This window comes from Coturnix japonica, chromosome 4 (assembly GCF_054131305.1).
Source record: "Coturnix japonica strain WE chromosome 4, WE-NBRP24, whole genome shotgun sequence".
NCBI lineage: Eukaryota > Metazoa > Chordata > Aves > Galliformes > Phasianidae > Coturnix > Coturnix japonica.
Window position 1 is genome coordinate 85,376,949 of NC_140666.1, and position 14,004 is coordinate 85,390,952.

The 14,004-nt window shown below is 40.5% G+C and overlaps 1 long non-coding RNA gene across 5 annotated transcripts in view; it reads right to left on the reverse strand.

Moving 5' to 3' along the window:
- Positions 1-7,249: 7,249 nt before the first annotated feature.
- The window catches only part of LOC107313939 (uncharacterized), an 83,423-nt gene continuing 76,668 nt past the window's right edge, over positions 7,250-14,004 (reverse strand). For all 5 annotated transcript variants that reach the window (XR_014946052.1, XR_001555258.3, XR_014946054.1 and 2 more), the window contains exon 3: positions 7,250-7,271. This is a non-coding gene — a long non-coding RNA (uncharacterized LOC107313939). The remainder of the gene's footprint in view (positions 7,272-14,004) is intronic.

A 14,004-nucleotide genomic window follows, 5' to 3' on the forward strand; every position in this document is an offset into this window, starting at 1 on the left:
ATGGTGATCCCGGGTCCTCGTAGCCAGAGGAGTCTGCAGAGCTATTCAGCTGACAGATGTTGGCATCTGCTCCTGGGGAGCTGAATCACTCCCTGTGCTCCTTTGACTGTGCAGATGGCAGCTCCGTCTGGGCTGTGAAGTCAGCCTGAGCTCTTGATTCACACACAGAGGCATACGTTACACACCTAATGGAGGTGTCTCAATCCATGAGCTGAATCCCACCCTGGTGGGATTATTTGGCTACTTCAGTTCAGTCAAAGAGCTTTAGCAGAGCACTAGGGACACGCAACCACATAGGACTGGTGGTGTCGGCAAGGGCCATCCTGGAGACCTGGGCCTTCTGGGGTGGCAGCTGGAGACCAGCTGGGCAATGCAAGAGCATCTCAAGTGACGCAAATGCCGATGTGTTGGTGGTGGAGTGGAGTGCCAGGTGTCAACTGTCAGTGGGAAAAATTACCCTCTGGAGTTGACTGTCTCTGTATATTGCTGGAGTCTTGATGGCCAGCATAGATTAGACTGTCAGCTTTTAGCTGGTGAAATGAATCTCACTCTATGAAAAATTGAAGTGTTAATGGCTCAAATGTGTAATCTATTTTTTCATTGTAGAGACACTTAGCAACTCAGCCAAGATAGCTCCATTTTTATGAGGCTTCCACAAACAAAAAATGAGTGTTTTCTTTATGCAGATTAAGTTTGTAATACATTTTTGTGTGTACACATACTCAAGAGAAGTGAGGAACATTGTTTGAATGTATTTGAATTGCCAGTAGTACTCCCAGACATAACAACATCCAGCAGCTCTGAGGAAGAACACTGAAGACATGTGAGATTACAAGACTCTTTATCAAAAGGCACAGAATTCCTATGAGATTTTAATGGATTTTCTTGTACTTTGCCTACAAACTGGAATATGAATTGAGAAATTGAGAAAAAGCATAGTAATGGAAACACTACCTGGCTTAGTCTGGAAATTTCCAGTAGCCTGAAATTGACTGTAACAAACCTCAAGCCTAACGTGATGTGAACTCTGCTGTGAAACTTGAAGTTAACAAAAGTCAATGGCAGACCATTCACTTTTGTCAGTCCTTGCCCCAGGACTCTCAAGGGAATAATTTGTCAGTGCTATTTATGCTTCTGTCTATGATTTGATATCTCTGTTCCATATGCATGCGTGGGCAGCCAAAGATCCCCTGTCCATTCTTAGTGACAAATTACATTGCAGACACATTCTTGTTGTTATCACCTCTTTGTCTCTCTTCCCTTGATTGCTTTTCTGGTTTTTTTTTTTCCTTTCCAGTGCTATTATTTTAAAAAATGCAGGGAATTGTCTCATTTGTCTTAAAAGGCTGAGGAAGCTTTGCTTTAAGAAGGTATGATGTTCTTTAGAGCAAAAGACCCTAATGTGCCCTATTTAAAAGTACTCGCAAAGACTGCTTGGGATCTTTCAATATACCCTGGCATGCAGTAGATGCTTAACACTCATTTCCTCTTGTGAATCTAAGTATTAAACCCAGATAATGAAAGTTTAATCCTTTGGCACAGGTACTGTGCACTGCATCTTTCAACAGAATTGAGCCCATTTTCTGCTGAGGAGAAGTAGTGAGAAAATGCCTTATACAGGTCTCCAGCACAGGTTCTTGGGTGGGGAACAGGAGATGTTAGGAAAGGTGTAATCAAGTTCCATCTCCAAGATCCACAACTTGCAAGCCAATATGTTGCTTACTGAAAGCAGCAGAATGCCTTAAAGCTATCTGCTCAATTTCTTAAAACTTCACTTCCCTGATGGATAACAGATGGAGGAGAAAATTCATAAGAAAAAGATTAGAGCAACTCTGCTTATAAACAGGAGTACTAATCACTCTGCCTTTATCCCGGAGACCAGATTTAATCTGAGGGTTTAACTTAACGCAACTGTCTTGTTTCTACTGTCATCTAAGAATGTTCATGAAAAGAGATACCTTGGAATGATGCAAACCTTAACTTTGCTCGGGAGTTAATGATCCAGAATTTAATCAGTAATTACACTCACCATACCTGCCATTCTACCTACCTAGCACAGCCTTGAATGCCTCCAGGGATGGGACACCCACATCATCTCTGGGCATCCTGTGCCAGGGCTTGTGTGATTTCTCTAACAGCCTTTTCTGAGGGCTACACTGAAACAGAGTGTCCCAGCCTGTTGCAGGATGTGTAAGGCTCAGTGAAGCTTTGCATCCTACCACTAGTACTCTCAACATAATCTGTTAGATAGCAGATTTTCCATAGTCTGCTTTTTCAATACCCCAGTTTCTGAAGTGTTGGGAAAAAAGAACAAGGACAGGCCATTAGATCTATGATGAAAATTGATTTTCAATTTGTTGCTTGAAGTGGAAATTAAGAAGAAAAATTGGCCTGACATGAAAGCGCATCAAATTTCTCATGGAAGAAGAACCCAGCACCATTCCTGCTGTACCTCTGCTTAAACAAGTTTAGCTCCAGGTTAAACAGAGGTTAATCTGTTGATAAACCCTGATTATTAAAATGCTTGTTCAACTTTGGACATTCTGTAATGGGTAAACATGACGTTCACCATTCCTGACTAGGAGAATAAGATGTAACATAGAAATGGGCTGCAACATGAGGATGCTCTTTCTCCTCCTAGACAACAGATTGGAAAGAATGGTATTCAGAGGGATGTGGACAGGCTTGAGAGGTGGGCCCATGCCAACCTCATGAAGTTCAACAAGACCAAGCACAAGGTCCTGCATCTGGATTGGGGCAGGTTCAAGCAGAAATGCAGGTTGGGCAGAGAATGACTTGAGAGCAGCCCTGAGAAGGATTTTGGATTGTCAGCTGATGAAATAGTCAACATGAGGTGGCAATGCACACTTGCAGATTAGAAGGCCAGCTGTATCCTGGGTTACATCAAGGGAGGAGTGACCAGCAGGTCCAAGGAGGTGATTCTGTCCCTCTATTCTCCTGTCATGAAACCTCACCTGAAGTATTGTGTCTGGTTCTGGGGCCCTCAACACAAGGAGGACATCGAGCTGTTGGAATGGGTCCAGAGGAGGGCCATGAAGATGATCAGAGGGCTGGAGAACCTCCCCTGGACAGGCTGAGAGAGCTGGGGCTTTTTAGCCTGGAAAAGAGAAGGCTTTGGGGGGACCGAGTAATGACCTTCCAATACCTACAGTAAAGCTGGGGAAGGATGTTTTTAGAAGGGCATGTAGCGATGGGATGACGGAAAATGGTTTTAAACTGGAGGAGGTAGATTTAGATATCAGAAAGAAATTATTTACTGTGAGGGTGGTAAGACAATGGAACAGGTTGCCCAGAGAGGTGTGGATGCCCCCTTCTTGGAAGCAATTGAGGCCAGGTTGGATGGGACTGTGAGCAATCTGGTCTAGTGGGAAGTGTCCCTGCCTATAGCAGGGGGGTTGGAACTAGATGATCTTAAACGTCCCTTCCAGCCCAAACCTTTCTATGATTCTAAGATGATTATGGGGAAAATCTCATGAAAAAGTATCAGCGAGACTCTGCATCTTATTAGACTCATGAAACAACAACTCCAAGACCCGATCATGTGGGGATGCAGGTATTGCTTATTCTGTTGCTCACAGAACAAGTTAAGTAACAATTGGAACAAATGAATATTTATAGTCTATTTCCTGAATTCTGGCAACAACTGAGAAAGGTATCTTTGTCTGTCATTGGGTATGCTATTCACTGGTGCCAACAAACCTTTAAACTTTATTCATTTGTTTGTTTTCTTGGTTTTTAAAGGACAGTTTCAGAACAGACTGGGATTTCTCTGAAAGCCAAAGGCCAGGAAAAAAGGATTAAATCACCATGTTACAAAGCCATGTTATCTAGGTTGGAGGTCTACATGGATTAAAAAGGGGATGCATTCCCCTCTTGGAAACAGGAAGCTACTAAGTACGCCCTTGAGACCTTTCTTTCTGGAAAAAAAAGATAAATTTAGTAACTAATTTATTAATAATAAATGCATAACCCACCACTAAGGATCTCAAATATCTCTTTATCAAGTATGTTTCCACATCCAGTAAAGGGAACCTTTGAGGATTTTTTTTTTTATTTTATTTTTTTTTGTTTTTGGAAGAATGGAAACATATGTATAAATATCTGAATAAAATATTGCCTTTCTAGGCTTGGAGAAAAAAAAAATCCCAGCAAAACCCAAGTATGTTTTTCATAGATGTGTTTACACAGAGCCTGAACACTACTAGTTTTGTAACAGAGATTTTCTTTTTCTGAGCTTTTTCTGGCTTGCACATTTTCTCCTTTTATGAAGTGTGTTTCTTTTAGACATCCTGGCCTCATAAAAGTGGTTTATTTAGAACAGACCTGGCCATCTGGGTCTGCTTTGCTATAGGCAAAGCTTAACTTATTAGGTATTGTTGTCCAAAGACAAACAAAGAAGCTACTAATGCATTTTTGGCCTGTTCATACTATTTCCTATTCTGTAAGGAAAAAAACATGTAGGAAATAAAAATGGAATGGGTTGTCTGGAATTTGCCTGCTTTGTGATGAGCTACATCGGGTGTATGGAGGTGTTCAGCTTAGTTTGCCAACTGAGGAGAAGAGGGAAAAGGAAAGGAAGCATATTTTCACATGCCTGCTGAAAACTCACCCCAGAAGGCCTTGTCTGAGTCTGAGGGGGAGATTACACGTGTGCTGTGGCACATTTCTCTTAAGAACTACTTCCCAGCATCCAGAGCAGTAATAGCTTTTTGAAAGAGAGTGCTGAAATGGGGATGTCACTCATTAAAGCAACAAGACAAGTTCCTTTCAGTGCTATAACACTCAGAGGGCATGGAAAGTAACTGCCACCAGAGCTTAAAGGCAATTACCTCAGTATCAGTGTAACTGCTGGGGAGCTGGGATTTTCAACAAGAAAAAGTCATTTCTCACTGCTATAGTTTGCTCTCATTCACCTCCTGCTCTCAACAACATTAACCATAGAACTCTCAACCCAAGTACCCAAGGAGCACAAATATGTTGTTTTTTTTCCAATCAGTTATGGACTATATGATCTTAGAGGGTCTGAAACCAATTACTTTTCGCACTAGTGACATGTGGGACATTGCAGAAGTGTAAATTCATGTATTTATACTGTATCCTTGGTTCAGGCACTGTGTAGACGCTCAAGTGTCAGAATCCAGTTCAGATCAGCTCTGAACTATATTTCTTCCTGGATCTCATCCATACATTGGACACAAAGCTCCTTAGTTTGTTGTTTTTTTTTTCTAGTACCTCTGTGTTTCTTGCTGCTCTCACACATTCCCCAGGAGTGTTTCCCAGCTGTTCAGAAACAAGGTACCACTTCCTGCTGAACTGACCTTGGTAAAAAAATATCTTCTGAGAAAAATGAGGTGCTCAGCCCCAATGAATGCCACGGTCTGAAACTTCGTTGTGGTTAGGAAGTGGCAGGATCTTGGAAGGAAAGTATCTTTTGTTGGTGTGTGGTTGCAGTTTAATGTGCTCCGCCTGAAATAAAACACCGAGGGATGATTTCTTTCCACTGTCTCATTGAGAAAGATGAGAATTTGAAAAAGCTAAAGACAATACAGAGATTAGGCTGCTGTTGTTTCAGCTCAGCAGCAGACGTTGAAGCTTTGGCTGAAAGCCCATGGACAGGACCAGATGTTTTAGTCTTGTGCTTCCTTTGCAATGGGAAATAATGAAAACCGAGCCCTGTAAATGAAATGGGGCTTTTATGATTTGTTTGTTGTGTCATTTTGATTCATAAAAAAATCTCTTTTCTATGGGTCCAGACCAGCGGAGCAGGAGCTCATAAGAAAGCTGTTAATGGGGTTTTGCAGTGCACCCTATCATCTTGTTTTCGTTTCTCAGGTGTCGGCTTTAGTAGCTTCTAATTTGAAAGAGCTACATGAAACAATTTTTCATAAACATGTGCCTTCTGGAAATGCATCTCATAAAATCATAGAAACATTAAGGTAGAAAAAGACCACAAAGATCGTAGAGTCTGGCCCCAACCCATCCTCACTGTGCCCACTAAACTGTGTCCCTCAGTACCACGTTTCAACAGTTCTTGGACACCTCCAGGGATGCTGAATCTACCACCTCCCTAGTCAGCCTGTGCCAATGCCTTGTAGCTCTTTCTGAGAAGAATTTTTTACCTCATATCTAAACATTTGTCACAGTAAGATACGACCCTTTTCCTTATCACAATCCTGTCCATAAGAGCTCATGGAGAACGTGAACTCAAAGTCAAGTGCAACGCTAGGAGTACTGCACTGGGTCTGACACAGAGCATCACTGTGCTACCTGGGCACCTGGACCCACCATTACATCAGTCTGAGATTTTCTGTGATCACTAACACAGATGTAGTCCCTAAACTCAGAAATTCGGCACAAAGGTCTCATGGAGATGTAACAACAAAAATGTTGAGGCCACTGTGAATATCTGACAGGTAACATGAAAAAAATCCAGCCACACAGATGATAGAGGAGGAGATAAAATATATCTTACTGAAACTTAGGTTTTAGCAGCAGTCAAGGGAATTTCCTTTAAAAACATCACTGGAAATCAGATGTAATATATACATTGTATTCTCATAGAGAAAAACAACTTCTTTCTTATTTTGTTTTGCTTTTGTCATATTAATGGTCCATACACACTTTTACATCTATTCCATTCTGTGTTAAAAGACTTTTGAATACATCTCACTGCTTAGAAAGCCGAATCTTTCTAGACTGCAGTGTCGGAAATGAATAAAAAAATTGCAGAGCTTCACTCCTATTAAACATGGTTGGAAATGTGTATCTACTTAACAGAGTTGAATTATACCCTAAAAATACAGCTCAGAATATCCAGAATACTAAAAGCTCAAAATAGAGTCAATAAAATGTAACAGATTTGAAAGAGGGAAAATGTTGTAAATGAAAACCAGAAATGAGTGCCTACAGTAACAATATATGACTATCCACAAAGCCAAACTCTGGCAAATGTTAACCCATTTGATGTAACAGGCTGCCACTTCTGATCCTAAGCTCAGTAGCTTAGATGAGTTATTGGAAGTTACGCTTTGATTAGGGTCTGTTTTATGGAAGGTATGGAATGGGATACTTAGCAATCCTTTAGCTCTGTTCCTGTAAAATTTCTGCTGACCTCAGTAGCTGCAGAGTTCAGAACTGAAGTTTTTGGAAATCCCACCCAAAGGGTTTTGTGCCTGCATTTGCTTGGTCACAGCTAATATTTTCATATTATATTTTCATAGAATCATAGAATGGCTTAGGTTGGAAGGGACCTTAAAGCTCACTGAGATCCAACCCTCCCTGTTTTAGAGAAGAACAGTCAGTGAAGGTTTGCAGATCCCTATTCCAGATGAGGCAGTGGTGTAGGTTCATGTTAAATAAAGCATAGGGTAAAAGGAAGAGAGTAGGCAAATTCTTCCACTAACCATGTTTATAGAAGAGTGTAAATGTGCATAATGACTATGCTCCTCTTTGCATTTGCTTGCTTTCCTAAACTCTCATGTATGCCTGGAATTTTCTTGTTAGAAATCCTGAAATTCTGTGAACTTCCAATGAGAAATAATACAGCTGAAAGGATTTTTCTGCTAGAAACAATTTGAGGCCGTCAATATATTAAAAATGAGTTAATAAGAAATATCAGCATGGAGGGTGGTAAACACTGTTGTCCATTTCATGGGACATTTAGGGAAAGATGAGAGCTTGATAGAGAGACCTATTGACCAGCTTTGCTGTTACATGCTCCAAGGCTAGTATCACAGAACTGTTAACATTGGAAAAGACCACTCAGATCATATAGATCAACCAAGAACTCATCCCCACGGTGCCCACCAACCCATGTCCATCAGTGCCACATCTCCACAATTCCTGAGTGCCCTCATGGACTGTGACCTCAGCACCTCCCTGACTGGAGGTAGTTACTGCTCTTTCTCTGCACTTTAGTATCTCACTCACTGACTTCTACACACAGCCAAATGCCTGAAGCTGACGGTGTCTGAGGGACAATTCAGGTGATGGAACGCACTAGTTCTCATGGCAATTTGTTTCCTCAGACTCACCCATTCTTAGATAATTGTGCTGCGTTTCTTTTCTTGGCCTTTAATTTTCAACCTTTTTGTGCTACTTAAAAAAATCTTTTGATATCTGATACATACTGTCTTTAAAGTAGTGCAGTCCTTTTGACACTGAAATCATATCTCCCCTTGATCTTTTTGAGGACTGCAGAAGAGTGAGTGCCTGACATGTCTCCATAAGGCACATTTTCCTAGCTCTCCACTAAGAGCTGCATGTGTATCTCTATGCTCTGGATTTTGTGAATGTGATATTGATAATGTGCCCAAAATGTGGCAATATATCTCTTACAATAACATATTTCCATGCACACAGACGTACACATGCATGAATTGAAAGACAACCAGCTAAGTCACAATATATCATAAGGACGCAATGGACAGAGTACGTCCTTGTACCTATAAAAGCTTACAAGTTAACTCTACCATAGAAGGCACTTTTTTCCCCTTCTGTCTAAATCTAATAGAGCTGGGGGAAAAAAGACACTGCACACTGTGCTAAAGAAATGAACAAATGAAGACTGTCAATTATTTTTTCCCTCCAGCAGGGTAGGTACTTTTACAACTTCAATCTTTCCACTCTTCTCCTCCCCAGGCAGTTTATTTAAGTGATATTTTGGCAGCTTGTGGTATAATCAAATGTTTTATTCGAATGGCTGATAAGCAGTCGGGAGAAAATATTTAACAGTGGTTAAATATTTTGTAGGCTGATATTTTCCTGAAGAGCTGGACACCTGCCTGCTGGAGACCTCTGTGATTACCAGGAGATGTGCAGGCAAACAGCAGTCAGACTGCTGAACAGGCATCATTTAAATAACAGAATTAAAATCTTCATCTTTATTTCTTCAAAGAAGTAAAGTAGGCTGTAAAACTGCCCTCATCACAGTAAGCTAACCCCCTGTGTGGGAAAACTATGCTTTTTCTTACTGTCAATATGGGTTAGAACATTACTGAAAATTGCAAAGACACTTACATCCTGTCTGGCAAAGCAAAAAAAAAAAGCTGCATTTCTCTTCTTAATGTAATCTGAAACATTCCAAAGCACAGACAGATTTCATGGAGACACTTGACAAGCTTTTACTCACAGTGTCACTGAGGCATCGCTGATGATTAAACTACAACTACCAGCTATTAAGAATGCTGCTTCTCATAATTTCTCATGGTGTGGTTCCTTTAGAAAATCCTGCACATGGGGACAGACTGCCCTGTGTAAAATTTTCTCCTTCCTAAGTGCTCCTTAACATAAAAAGGATTTCTTCTTTGCACCACTTAAGGAGTGGTGTAAACTCAAAGGCTTTTGCTCTTTGAGGAGAAGGAGCGGAAGATGTAACTTTACCTCCATTTAAATAATTAATAAGGCAGATATTGGAATACTGTGCCTATTTCTAGCATCCAAATTTTTGTTCAGATATTATCAGATGGGAGAGAGGTCAAGGGAAAAAGAGGAATTTATTGCATCAAAATGTACTACGTGACTGAATGAAATAATTTGTAACAAGGGATTTATGAAGCAAGTTCTTAGGTTATCAGAAGAAGACTGAATCAAAAGGTCAAGGGATGACTTGACTTCAGTCGATATGCTCTTTCACTCAGAGAAAGTACTGAAATCAATTGACCCTCTGCTCCTATGGACATGTTCTAGTGGAAGCCAGACACATTTTTATGTAAAACAATTAAACTTTGGGAGAATCTCCCATGAGAAGTGAGGATGGATTCTCCACATCCTGCCATTCTCGGGAAGCATCTTATGGCAGTGCTGACTTGAATTCTGCAGCAAGCAAACACAAGTAAGTAGACTCAATCATGTACTGTATGGATGCACTGATACAACCAACATTCTCCTCTCAAAAATCACAAATGGAAAGTGATTCAACGGTCCTGAATCTTGATGGTGACTCCAGCATGATGAAAAAAAATAATCAAATATAGATTTATGCTCTTTTGGGAGGAATTACAGATGTCTTTGAGTTATCGCAAAGAACCGTAATATTTTAATACAGCTACCAAATAAATCACACAAGCATTCTTCTGAAGTACAAGCCTGAAGCAAACACACCACTCCTTGATGCATGTACTGATCAACTTCAGCACGGAGCAAAGCTTCTACTGTCAGCTCTCTGCTGAACAAGAACAATGTGGACACCAAGGAATACATCTTCATTTTATAGGTAGGAATGTCTGCAGTGGCTGAAGTGATGGAATAAGGAAATCCACAAAGTTCTATTTATTCTGCAGAAGAACAGTAATTTCTTTCTGTCAGCAACAGAAACAGAATCTTTGTAGCATACACGTATACAAGGCAACTGATTCCAACAAGAGCCGCTTGAGTGCCAACATTTAGAGACAGGGCACAGGGCTGCCTTTTATAAGTCTCTTACAACACCAGCACAGCTCCTAAAGAAGAATTATTGTGGCTACGAGATCTAACTAGAAAAACTGGCTTAGCAATTAATGAAATATTGATCTGAATTCTGCATTTGAAGAGGGAAAAACTATAGTGCAAAAGGAAAATATTGATGGAAGTGCCTTTGTTTTGCAGCTGCCTATTCCAAATAAACTCATTGCATTTCGGGAAGTGTTGGATCAGTGTCAGACAAGCAGTTTTCCATGTGTTTCCATGATGTTTCTAGACTTCGCAATTTGACACAAATGTAGAATGCTGTAAATTAGATCCTCATTCACTTTCCTGTCTGCTGGGGAAAATAAAAGAAGAAAAAAAGCCTCAAGCAGGCTTTCAGATGACAAATGAGGTCTTGTCAAGGGGACTGGAATATATCTTTTGCCCTGTTCCAGACTGTGATGAAGGGAAGCTTCCTGGCTTTGGAATAAGGTATGGCACACCAACAAGAGACTACCATATGCAAATGGTAAATAGGAGTCTCACATTAAACATACAAGACAAGATGCAGGGGAATGATGCCTTTGTGCTTTCAGGGTGGGAACTGAGGCTGATAGGAAGGCAATAGCAAAAGGTTGTGAGCACTCTGGTGTGCAAACAAAAGGCATAGCCAGGTGCCAGCAATGGGGCTATATTGCTTTGGAGCTGAAGTGTTCCCTTGGCAGCATTATCCTGCGGTCTAAATGTATCCTACATGTGCTTTGAAGTATTGTAGGTAAAGGAAAACACCCAGTTTGTGGGGTCTAAAGCTCCAGCTGTACTCAGATGTCTCATCATTGTCATTTGGCATACTGACACATAAGAAGCACCCATGCTTTCAACACTGACTACCAGATACTGTGCACATCCATTTTTTTCTACGTCTATCATTTTAGAAGTTGGGGTGAACATTTTCAGAAACATATTCTTACTACCAATCTGATACGTGCTTCAGTCCACAGCAAAAAACACAGAGAGACCGCTCTGTGAAAACGTGGGCATGTGTGTGTAACTTGGCTGAAAGATCACTAAGGTGTTGATACAATTACCACTATAAATATTTGAAAGGTGTCAACATCAAGGTCTAGATTTTACCCACAGATGCCAGCATAATGTTTCCATTGATTAGCTGTTCTGTAATATAAGCCTGTGTATGGAAAACATATATTAAAAAGAGCCTTATGTATACATTGCCAGGATTTCACTTCCCCTGCTTTTGTTGTATCAATCTGAGCTGACTAAACCCACTGGAAGCTTATAGATATTTTTATTACAAGTTAAAATCAGGAGCGCATTGTAAAAAAGAAAAATATTCTTTGCTGACTGAGGTTGAGAACAGCAGCATTATTTGGATCTATAACTTCCTAGATAACATTCTCTTATGATTACTGGGTCAGCAGTAGCTTTAACTAACATAAAGCTCATTGTTGGTGTTAATATTGCTTATATTTGGATACTGAGCTGGAGGTTATAGCCTATGCTGCGAGCTGATTGTATTACACAGATGTGCTCCAATCTCTTCTCTAAAGAAGACTTTTTATTATTATTGTTCTTACATTTAAGCTTGGTTTGTGCCAATGTTCTATGCACCTTTGTAACATGTATTTGTCCAAATAAGCATGACTGGTGATACTTATGGTAGAGGTCACAGAATCACAAGGCTGAAAAGGACCTACAAGATCATCTAATCCAACTGTTCTCCCATTACTGTTGCTACCACAAGGTCAGAGCAGAGCTCAAGTCTTCAGAGCCTGCAGTCTTGTGCTCCACCTTGATAAGTCATCATTTGCTGTCTAACTTTATGATGGAAAAAAAGAGCTCTGTTAGTTCCAATAAATTAATGGAGCTAGCTGCATGCCTGAAGTTAACAATGTGCCACATCTAATGCCATGTCTAATCAAAATGGCTCCTCATCTACACCATTAATCACTTTCAGCCCTTGATGCTCGCAGACATCTTCAGGATTAATAAAGAGATTTTCCACGGCAGACACTTTACATGTGCATAACTAACAGAACAAGAAAAAATGGCCAGAGGAATTTGCATTGAGTCAATCTTGGTTGAAACAGATCTCAAAATTAATACATTTCTGAACAACGGTCAATGCCACGTGTCAGAAGAAAATCATTACACTGTTTTAATTCTTCTGTAACATTTCATCTGGACATCTAGAAACAGAACTCCATAACCCTTTAATTTGGAAAAGTTAAGGTGTTTTTCTCCTCCAACTTTGCATATTAGTAGCATTTAAAGCTGCAGACAAATTATTTTTAACTGAAATACTTCAGTGAACTAAGATAACTGTGTTTGTGATAACTTGTCTTTCATCTAAGACCATAACATATTTGGTGTTTTGCTCTGATTTGGGCAGAAGCACGCCTAGAATTTTGAAGCTCCTTCACCATGAAATGGGAGTTCAGAGCTTCCATTTCCATGCAGCTTCATTCCAAATCAACTTAGTAAGGTCCAGAGAGAGGAACAAGCACATTTTTTCTGTTGTTTCCATTTGAATTTGCCATGACTGAAGCTGTTCCAGGTCAAATCCAACAAAACTCCAGAACAACAATTATGACTCAAGGCAAAAAATGAAAAGATTTAAACCAGTTTTCATTTTTAAGTCCCCTAAAAAAAAAAAACCCACACATTAAGAACACAATAATAATTCGAGAGCCATCAGCCAACAGTGATCTGTGCCTAATGTTATGAAGCTGTTTAGGCTGAACTCAGCCTTAGCGTGATGCTTGACGGGTGAACTAGTTGACCTTAGTGGTCTCTTCCAGCCTTAATGATTCAATACTTCTATGATTCTAAGCCCATTCATCATCTTTGATCTATTCAGCATCTCAATGTGCACCCTCAAGATGAAGATACTAGAGGCTGCTTTTCTTCTTTTCCTTTTGTTTTCTCTTGCAGTAGTTAATACACCCACGGATTGTGCTCAACAGAAGCAGTGTCCTGGTTTCACGTGCACAGGAAATATTCTGTTTAAGCATTTAATTGGGTTACTAATAGCTAAAGGGTTGTTAATATTTACCCTGTAGATGACAGGCTTCCTTTGTTCCTGAGACCTTGATGTGGAAACTGTTTTGATCTCACTGAGAATAATGTTAATGAGGTGGTGTTTTGGTTTTCTTATAAATGGTATTGGCAGAGGAAGAAAACACAGGTGCCCTTTTATTTAGCCATGTCTCAGGGTGAATAACAAAGTTATACATTGAGAGTGACCACGTTGGAAGAGTCCTGGAAAGGCCAAATGCTACACGAACCACCCAGAAACTCATGGGCTGCGGTTGGTGGTCATGGGTTAATACACATCTGAAGACCTTAAATCTGCCCATATCACAGAATGGCTTGGGTAGGAAGGAATCCCAAGGATCATCAAGTTCTATCCCACCCTGCTACAGTCAGGGCCACCAACCTCCAGATCTGGCACCAGACGAGGTTGCCCAGGTCCCCATCCAGCCTGGTCTTGAACACCCTCAGGGGTGGAACACCCACAACCTCTCTGGGCAGCCTATTCCAACACCTCACCATTCCCTGTCAGTAATAGGCTTTAATTTG